The sequence below is a fragment of the Monodon monoceros genome, unplaced genomic scaffold (genome assembly GCF_005190385.1).
Source record: "Monodon monoceros isolate NGI ecotype Baffin Bay Population unplaced genomic scaffold, NGI_Narwhal_1 Super_Scaffold_16, whole genome shotgun sequence".
Lineage (NCBI taxonomy): Eukaryota > Metazoa > Chordata > Mammalia > Artiodactyla > Monodontidae > Monodon > Monodon monoceros.
The window spans coordinates 59,491,700-59,502,551 of NW_021703772.1; the positions used below are offsets into that span (position 1 = coordinate 59,491,700).

At 42.7% G+C, this 10,852-nt stretch overlaps 1 protein-coding gene across 2 annotated transcripts in view; it reads right to left on the bottom strand.

Annotated features, from left to right (window-relative positions):
• The window catches only part of MAP3K20 (mitogen-activated protein kinase kinase kinase 20), a 173,843-nt gene extending 163,672 nt beyond the window's left edge, over positions 1-10,171 (bottom strand). For both annotated transcript variants that reach the window (XM_029225330.1, XM_029225329.1), the window contains exon 1: positions 9,991-10,171. The gene's annotated coding sequence lies outside the window, so the exon portion shown is untranslated. The remainder of the gene's footprint in view (positions 1-9,990) is intronic.
• Positions 10,172-10,852: the final 681 nt, after the last annotated feature.

The following is a 10,852-nucleotide window of genomic DNA, read 5'->3' on the forward strand; positions in this document are numbered from 1 at the left end:
AGCAGAGAAACTTAACAGCACACAGAAGACTTAAATATGATGACTAAATGCAATGCATAATCACTGACTAGATTCTGGATCCCCCCACCAAAACTACAGAAGTTATTAAGATTTTAGGGAAATCTGAATATTAACTATATATTAGATAATATTATTTTATCCGTGGCAAGTAATGGTATTTTGGTTTTGTAGAAGGATGTCCTTGCTCTTGAAAGATATACTGGGTGATGTATTAAAGTATGATATCTCCAAGTTAATTTAAAATGGTTCAATTCCCCCTCACCCTCCGAAAAAAGTGAATGGGTATAGAAAGGGAGGAAGCAAAATGTTAAGAACTGGTGAATCTAGGTGAAAGTTACATGGGCGTTTTACTACTCTTTCCATTTTTCTGTGGAGTTTGATTATTTTCCAAAGAAAAGGGTGGAGGGAGGCAGTTTGCACCTATATAGATTGACAAAATTTCTTCTTAAACAACTTGCAGCTTTGCAGAGTGATGTACACAGTAAGCTCAGAGATCTTAACGCGCAGCCATTCCATTTTAGGAACATCAGGTCACTGAAGAATGCTGATTTCTTAACAGAAGCCAAACTCAGCTCTACTTTGGGAAGAAGGCAAGAGAGAGGATTGTTTATCCTCTGCACTTTAAAAGATAGCTTAGAGTCTACATAAATAAACATAGTATCCAGATACAGTCTGTACCTATTGGCAGGGGTGGGGTGTTCCATTTTCTCTTGGAGACATTCCTGCTATACCCTTCAACTTCAGGCAATCTAGCTGGAATAGCTGCTCTAGGCCAGACTTGACTGGGACTTCCCTTCCCCATCATCCTCAGCATTTCCGTCACCTTTTCCTCTGTGGGAACACCTGTCCTTGGATCTCCTGGCTTCTCTTTCTTGGTTTATTCCCTTACTTTGACAGTGTACCGTCTCCCATTAGCTACCTGAACAGAGTGCCCAGGATGCAATTTTTTGGGAGAATCTGTATGTCTTAAAATGTCTTGATTGGTAGTATGGAATTACAGATAGGAAATAATCTCCTTATAATTTCCAAAGTACAATATTACCTCATACCCATCTAGTTTCTAATGTGTCTGTAGAGCAGCCTGAAGCTGCTCTGGTTATTAATTCTTTTTACATTATTTTTTTCCTTTTTGAAAGCTTTTAGGACCTTGTAGTCATCCCTGGAATCCTGAAATTAATAGGATATGCTTAGAGGTGAGTCTTTTTCATTCACTGGTGGGATACTCAGTATACTCTCCATCTGTGACTCATGTCTTTTAATTCCAGGAAATTTCCTTGTGAGCTCCCTTCACCACTTATAGCCACTTTTACTTCTTGTCTCTTCCCTCCCCAGACATGCAGGAGGACTGATTTGCAGTTGCCAGTACACGCTTTCACATCTCCACACCTCTGCACGGGCTAGTGTCTCTGCTTAGAATGCCTTTCCCTGCCCAGTGATGTCCCTGACCACCTCCTCTGGGCCTCACGAGCAGAGTTAATTCTCCTTCTGTACCACAGCCCCTGTTTTTATCCGTTCATCATTCCCACTTACTTCCCACCAGACTACACATTCTTTAAAGGCAAGACACGTTTCTATTTACACCTGGATCTTCAGCACCTACTACGCAGCTAGGTGCATCACACCTTTTCCATTAAAAAGTATGTACTGAATGAATGAATGAATAAATAAACGAATAAATAATTTCTGGCTATTCCTGTTATGCCTTTTGCAGCTGGAAAGATTCCAATCAGATTAAGTAAAATCTGAGAACTATAGTTTTTATAAGTGGCCCCCAGAGGATTCTGAAGAAAATCCTGATTTGGAAACAGCTGCCTAGGCTTCTTGGGAGACTGAGAACAGTATATTTGGGCTCTTCAGGATTAGGTGTCTCTGAGTCTGGAGGAGGGGGAGAGGAGGAGGGGGAGGGAAGAAATCCTTCCAGAACAAACAGATCTGAACCAGGATGAGGTCAATATGAATAAGTCTGAACCCTCTGGTGCAGAGCAAGTCCAGGGAATGTGGATGAACCGAGGCAGGATCAGTCCCACTTGAAACTGACCTAGGGGTGCCAGAGGGAGGCTGACCTCTGAGAAGCAAAGTTCTCCAGGATCTTCACCCTGAGATGAGGCAACCAGTCAGCTCTTCCCAGAATCACTGTTACTCATCCTGCCTTTGGTGATACATCCTGCCTTTTGGAAACTGGCTATGTATGAACGGAACTATATAATTACTTGAGGGTTTTACTGAGACCATAAAAAATTAGGTCCCATCTGATTACCAAAGAGACTAACAATTCTGGAGTGTATGAATATAGGTTTTAACTCCAGTGAGCTTGGCAAAGCATCATGGAGATAGCTGAAAAACCTGACTGAGATTCCCGCTGCCATCTATGTGACTGTCTGACACAACATATATTTACTTTTCCCTTTGAGCTTTCTCTCCTTTAAAATCATTATTCTAAGAGGATCAACTTATGACCAGAAGAATGGATAAACTGAACTACTGATTAACCATACTTCGAGCATCTTGGGGAAGCCTGCTACCTGATGAAATTATGTTCTAATTTTTCAGGTGTATTCTCCAATGAATAGACTAGAATTTAATAAGAGTCATTTACATAAATGTATTTACATAGTATACCCAATCAAATGATGTTTTCATCCCACCATGTTAAAACAATTGCTTTTACACAAGAAAGGCAATTTTTCTCCATGCAATAATTCCCAGTCCTAATTTTGTAGCATCCTAACTTTGGTTTCATAAACTCTCAAAGCTGTTTTAAATTTTAATGATAAGTATCTATCACAGAGCACTGAAGGGTAAGTTAGAACAGGGATATCACAAAAATGTATAAGAGGGTGTCAGAACTCTGAAAATACTGAAAATCACTAACTCAGTGGTTGAATCCAATCATTTGAGTACTTGAGTAGTAAGACTAATTTTTTTTTTTTTTAATTTTTAAAGATTTCCTTAGGAAACTGCCCGGCCATCCAGTGGTTAGGACTCCGCACTTTCACTGCCCGGGTCCTGGGTTCAATCCCTGGTCGGAGAACTAACATCTTGCAAGCCACAGGGCGTGGCCAAAAAGAAAAAAATTTCCTTACATTAAAATTTTAAAATATTTTAAAACTATTAATTACTGAAAGCATATATAGTACTATCAGGTAATTATCAAAAGTGGAACTATAGGGAGGAAGAAAAAAAACCTTATAGGGAGTATTACTTTACTTTCTAAAGTTTTTAGCTTTCCGATCCAAAAGAATGGACTTTTGCCCTGGATTTTAAAAAAAGAAAAAAAAAACCCCACAAATTTAGAATTAGATAGATGTGAGTTAGAACTCTGCCTCTACTTCTCAGTAACCTTGAATCAATCACTTTTCTCAGACCATGGCATTTCCAGACCCAATAAAGGAAATATCCATTCTGTTACCATGTGTCTCAAAATTGATAGCCCAAAAGCTATCAAGTTTGAACAGTATTATTTGACTTCTTTGATTTAAGTCTCACTTCCAAGTAACAGATATTTCAACACGGACACAGCATGATCCAGGGGAAAGACCCCAGTTCGATAGCTCTAGTAGCAAATCTGAACTGACTAGCTGCCAGGCCTTGGGCAGGGCACTGAGCCTTTCCGGCCTCAGCTTTCTCACTGGCAGTAATACCCATTCTGTGTAGTTGCTGAGAAGTGGGAGATGCTGTGAAAGGCCTTGCACAGTGCCCAGCACCCAGTATATAATACTCAATAAATGGAAACTATGGTTCTTTATTTTAAGAAATCTTGATATCATATTTAACCATCTATTTTTTCAGCCTTTGTAGTTAGGTATGTTTTCCTCTCCTGTTTTCAGAATTGTTTTATATTATATCTTCATTAGTTTTGCAGAACAACTATAAATAATGTATTGTTGATCCTTAAATCCCTATTTTGTGAGCTTCTTTGTGTACGTTTTATTTTTTTTCCCTCACTCCTCTAGTTGCTGCTCTTGGTTTTGGCCATTTTTGCAAGATCTATCTTCTTAGTAATATAATTTTCTTTTAAACATTTTTTTCATAAGGAGAATATTTAAGTTATTAAAAGACAATACTTTTATTTTTTGGCACTTTTTAGATACTAGAGTTTCTGGGACCTATTTAGTCAATTATAGCCCTCACTTTGGAAGGGTCTTAGAGTATACATTTCTGTGGTGGCCATTATCTTCTTTCAGATCTTATCTACTGCATATCAAATAGACTCAAGATACTTGCAAATCTTAATTAAAAAAATTAAATCTACTTATAAAAGGATTAGCTTTATTAGAAAAGAACTTTGGACTTTTTCTGGATTTTTCTATCTTTTAGGTTTATACAGGCCTATTATTTCTCAACTCAGATCCTTTTCTACCCCTAATTTACACTACTCTTCTTCCTCTCTTCACAAAAGTTAAAAGTCTATCTTCTGATACAATATAGAAGAAAAAAATTCATTTGTTTTGTCATGACCTGAATATGACAAAAAAAAACCCAAAACCCTTCAGTAAATTCTTTTGCCAAGCTCACTGCCCTAATATTTATTTATGCTAGTATTATTTCAGCCTCCTTAACACAGATTAGTAAATAAACTAATAAAAATGTGCTTCATCACCATGTACATAAAAACAATACCACTTGGATTGCAGGTCTGCAATTATTTATTTTTTCTGCAAGTCTTATCTTCAAAAAAATGGGGAAAGCTCTGGTTTGATGAATTTGTTTATAACACCAAGGTCAAAGATTCAAAGATTCTGTTCCTGAGCAGGACTGCTGTTCTGCTATGATAGATAAGATCTGTAAGACTAGCTGGAGACTGGGTATGAATAGAACTAACTAGTATTGTGTCTATTGTAGCTACATCCTTCCTTCCTCCCAGGCTGCTACCAGAAAGCAGACTGTCTTGTCTAGAATAGGTTGCTGGGCTCAGTGAAGAGGATCTTCAGTCATGGATATCTGAGAGAAGCCAACTTTAAGAGTCTAAAAAAACAGAAAAGCTATTGTTTCACTTTTTTTTTCCCCTCTCTCTTTTATCACATAAATAACATAGAACTCTCTAGTTAAAGCACAGATTAAAATTAAAATGAACTAGTTAAATGAGACATTATTTGTACTTTAATACTTCAGTTAATGAAAAGAGACTTCCATGAAATACTTTTCTTGCCAGAAATGTTGTTATGAGAAGCAAAATAGAGGAGGAACAGGAATGTAGGGGGCAGGGGCACTTATGCCACAGAAATGCCGTGTGTAAATGTGTCTGTGCTCAAACAGAAGCCCAACTAGGAAACTCGAAGTAGGTACAATCCAGGACATGGGTCACTGCAGGGGCTTCTCGTGTCGAATGATTAGAAGCTTCTAGCGTTGAATGACTGGAGGCATGAGGAAGAGAATGGGGCCAGAGTCTGACTAAAACAAAGGAGCATGGAGAGGGCACATTTCTATGGGCTGGCTGGAAGAGGAATACACAGGTGTTTGGGGATACGGGTGAGGGTAGGGGAGAAAGCCTGGTGAGTAAACACGGCTTATTCAGTCAGCAGGCCCATCCATCCCTAGATCCTGCTGCCACTCAGCTTTTATTTCTACTCTAGAACAGTTTGCTGTCAAACAGAAAGTATCTCACTTTCCTGGCTGCTAACAAACAGTACAATTTTGGACAAACCTAGAATGAAGGTTCCCTGAGAAAGGGAAATATGAGAGTTAAAAACTGGTAACCTTGATGTAACATGAAAAAAAAAAAATGGGGACATTAAAACTAGATAAGACCAAAGGAAGACTCTGTAGTATGTATCACCGAGCCTGAGGCAACGCTATCTGTGGACAAAAGTTACAGAAAGAATTCTGGGTTATTAGAGCTGCCTAACAAGGAAATATACCACCCCGTTTAGTAGTGAGTCCTCCATCACTGAGAGTGTTGAACGGGAGTGTGGGTAGGAGACAAGGAAAGCAGAATGACTCGTTTCACAAAGATCCACTCCAACCCTATGAGTACACCATGACTGACCTCTCCCTTCCCTTCTTAGGGATACAGTCATGAACCTGACACTGAGAGCCCCCTCGCTTGTGGAGGAACACAGTGATCAATACCAGCAATAGGGATAATGGAGATGACTGGGCATCCTCCTAAATTTCTCCTCCCAAATTGGCTGAGAAGGTGAGAGCCATATTTCAGACTTCTATCCTACAACTATCCTCCCCCCCTCCTCTTGACTTCCAACGCAAAGAGCTCTGCTGACCTCAAAAGCCACAGTATGACCACAGGAAAAAAAAAAAACTCTTTGGATGATGATCTACCCCCATTCTTTTCTCAGCATAATGGAATTGCATTACCCCGTGTGGCAGGCTGGTCTATGAAGCAGAGTGGTGCCGGTACCATTTACCAGAACCAGGACCATGCTCCTCAAATGTGGGTTAGCCCACAGGTGGAGTACCCAGTTCTGAGCAGAAGATGTATGAATAAACACACGTCTTACATCAGCGATTTTACTTTTAAGATTTGGAGGAATAAACTTGCTTAATGTCTGTTTGTATTGGTTTGTTCAATAAAGTCAAACAGTACAGAAGACAATGCCAAAGTCACATGAATTTTTAAGATTAAATGCAAGATTCGAAAAAAAGTGCTTGCTTACACTAGGGGTATTTATGGCTATACTTACAGATCCCTGAAGGAATATATTCTTCCCCACTTTTGGTAGAAAAGTTTAATAAGCAAAGATTTACTCCATGACCTTTAGGCAGTGATCCTTGCCTTCTCTTTTTGGTTTTCCTCTATGGAAGTCCAGAGATGAGTCCACAGAGAAGAATGTTGGTCCCTGAAGGCAATCTGTGCTCAAAATCGGCTGTAAGAATGGTTCCAATGTTGGTCTTCTAGGTCATAATCTTCCACCATTCCTACAGCTCCCAAACTGTTCAAATATAAATGCACTAATTTTCAGATTCTCCCCCCAAGAATATTACAAAGCTGTGTATAAACACAGAGGTACGCACAGAGCTGCTTTAGAAATCCTTATGTGCAAAGCAGGAGGATAGCTATGAAAACCTCCTAGCCCTACATACACACGTAAGTATGATTTGGGAACAGGGCAGGCTACCAAGGGCAAGCCTTAGCTGGGAACAGGTGAGACAGGCAGCTTTCTCTGTGTATAAATTGAGAGTGTGGAAAACCCCTTCTCTACCACTCAGTGATGGTGGCTAAAGTTCCTGGCACTGGCTCAAGCGTTTCCATGTGCTGTCTCATATCCTTCTGCTTATGAAGCAGGGATTACTGTCCTCAGTTTGCATGTGAGGAAACTGAGGATCAACCGTGTAAAAGTTGCCCAAGCCAACTACCTATCTTAAAGTGACACAACTGAAATTCAAATTCAGGTCTGACTTCAAAGTCATATCATTTTTTCCACCATATCATGTCTTTTTTCCACTATATCATTCTGCCTCCTCCTAATTTACCTTTTTTTCTTTAAACAATCTCTTTTCTTATTATAGTAATTACTAGATTGCTTATCATCCACCTAAAGTTCAATTTGAGGCTTTAATGGGATGCCGGGGTTAGGGTGTCAAATGCGTGGCTGCTTTGTTCTCACAGAATCTTCTACTGTGTTGGGATTACTTAACTGCTATTAGGGCATAATCGATGGTTCAGCTGTCTGTAGGAGGGTCTGACACAAAAGCACCCAGGTATCAGTCAAACCAATCTAAGCTCTAGCATTTATAGCTCTCTCTCCTTAACAGGTACAGTTTTATGGTCACAGCTGGAAGTTTGCTTATTTGTGTGTAGTGGGGCAAGGTTAACAGCCACAAAAGTAGCCTAAATCTTCCCTGCAGTAAGACCAAAAGGTGCCTTCGCTGTTCCTATTACATGTAGATAGACAAGACACCCTCCCTGTCAATCTGTCCTGGGTAGAATAAAATGGAAAACAAGTGATCCAAATTGATTTTTATTTCCAGCATCTCTGGATACAGATATAAGGCTATCTTATTCCAAGAAGGCCTATATCACCACAAACATCCTTTTCTGGTTTTAAAAAAAAATCATTGATTCTCTCCTTTCTTTTTTCTGAATCCATCAATTTCTAAAATCAACTGTCCACTTTTCTCTTTCACTCCACACTAATAGTTTCACTCCATGTCTGACCCCTTTTCATGAAACATCACTGTAAGTTCTCCAGTGTTTTCTCTGATGACTAGATTATTCACTTCACGCCCCTGTTAACTCCTGTTTATAATTTTGTAGCCCTATCAGTTTCACTGCTCATTCCGGATAGGCGCTCAGCCAATATACTGCCAATAACACTCACTCTTGTGCTAACTTAAAATACACAGCTTAGCCTGCCAAGTTTCCTTATTTGGCAAGAAGGTCCCTGAGTTCCCAAGATCTTTGACCATCCATTTTTAGATCCAAATCCTCAGTGCTTAATATTTCTCTCTTTCTCTCTTTCTCTTTGATTTGTCCTTATGTGTTCCCCAAAAGAATAAGAAAAAGAGATCAATCATCTATTTGCTTTCCTAGACAAGAAAAAAATGTCCTTGCCATTATGGTCGTTTACTCTGGAATTATTACCACTAAAACTTTTGATATAAACAATATTTTCCAGTTTAAAAAAATTCCCATAATAATCTCAAAAAAGTTATAATAAAAATTAAATTCTGAAAGATTAAAATAAACAGTACACATTGCTCTAAAAGACCATGTTTCTTTATCTTAATTCTCTCTTTCCAAACAAACTAAATTCGCATTCATTTACAATCTCCCAAATCTCTCACTATTGTAGCAGGAACATAAAACAAAGGCTCCACAAATGACTAAAACTATAATTAAAATGCAGCCATCCCATATTTTTTGAAAATCAAAAAACGACATGAAATTTCATTGTGGAGATGAGCCTACTACAAAGAAGACACTAACTGTCTTGGATTGCTTGTTTATTTTTTGTCTAAATGTGTCTGTAGGTTTGGTTCCACTGAATCCTAGCTGTTCACTTCAACGGAGGTCAGGAAAGCAAGAAGGCTCTCCTAAAACAGCTTTAAGGTTAAAATATGGATATACTTTTAACAACCACCGTAGCTCAAAAATCATAGAATTAATTCTGTAAGTCCATTCTAATACACTATCGTACATAAGAAGCTGTTTATTGTAATATCACTGGAATAGGACACTAAATGATGTTGCTTTCATTATTAAAGAAACTAACAAAAATAGTAATTAAGTTTCCCCATAAACACTGCTTATCCAAGACCCAGAGTCGCATCAGAAACATACATTTTCAACAATCTAACGATTGCCCCATTTTGTAGGAAATTCAATGTCCTCCGGCCAGTTTTGGATTAAAGTTTGTCTGCAAGCTGTCAGGAGCAAGCGAGGGGTGGCGGCCGCTTCAGCCTTCACCTCCGTCCTGGTGCAGGACCCCGAGCCCAGGAACCCGGGGACGCCACCCGGTCGGCAAAGCGGCCACCCCGACGCCCGCGGAAGGCACGAGCTCCACGCTGCCCGGGGCAGTGCAGGAGCCGCCGCTCTGGGCGGGAGGCGAGCTCCCGGGACGGCCGGCAGGAAAGCAGAAGTTAGTGGCCTCTCCTCGCACGCAAGCACCTCTGCCGGGAAGCGGCCTGCACCCTGCGCTGATTTGGGAGATTCGCGCCTCGCCTCTCGAGAGACGCCCGGGTCACCCCCGGCGAGGCCGGCGCTCCACGTCCGGGCAGGGGAGCGGCGGCCGGGAGGCGCCGCCCGCCGGGGCCGAGACCACCGGAGTCTCTCCGGCTGCGCCCCGCTCTTCCCGGCGCCAACTTCTGCCTGGGACCCGTGCGAACTTCCCGAGCCGCTTCCCGGCCGCGCAAGGGCGCGGGAACCGGGGACGCCAGCTCCGTGTCAGGCAGGGGTGCTCCGTGGAGGCCCTGACCCCGGCAAGGCCTGGGCCCGCGACGCCAGGACGAGTCGCGATCGCGGCGGGCCTGCTCAGCACCCTCACCCCCGCAGCCTCTGGCCTGGCCCCTTACCTGGCTCCCGGGCCGGGCGCGAGCAGCAGCCGGGGCCGCCGAGGTCCCGCGCGCGGCGAGGGCAGGGGCGGCGGTCGGGGTTCGAGAGGACTGCGGCCGGGTCGGCTCCCACGCTTTCCGCCCGAGTCAGGAGTTGAACATTCCGCGTCTCCGCCCGCGCCAATGAGGAAGACAGTCACGGCAACAGCACCACCTACCTCTGAGCGCGGAACGGCCGGGCCTCCCTGTCCGCGCCGCACACGCCAGCCGGCCCGGCCGCAGCGCAGAAGCGCCAGACTGCGAGGCGGGGGCGGGCGCTCGGGCTCCCAGGCTGCACCCCGAGGGCACCTTGCGCCGCGCGCCCTGGGACCCTCCCAGGCCGCCGCACCCCACAGACCGCACCCCATACCGCGGGGACGCGGATAGAGGGGGTATGCCTCTGCCTCCCTTTGTGCCTTCCCATCTTTTTAACAAGTTAACCACGTATTCCCTCAACTCATCCTTATCAACAAACATTTACTATGAAAAAGGCTCTACGATACAAAGACACGGGAGGCTCCTTCGTGCCGTACAAATGTTATCTGTTTGGGAAGGGGACCGACCGACGTGTACAGATATTTCGGGGGAGGTAGGGCTGAAGGCTGCCTCAGTGGAACCATCAGTAGATACCTACGGAATTTTGAGGAAGGGTCATGGTCTGCTGCCCTGGTTGATGACTTTAGCAAAGCAGAGTTCAGATGAGACTAGAATCCGCTCCAGGTGTGAGCAAAAGGTGGCAATCAGTACTGGGGAGAGAAGTTATGGTCAGTGGGGAGGACGGTTCTGTGGAGGAAATGGGAGACGAGGTTCTAAAAGTATGGGAGGGGAAGGGTAAGCTGTGACA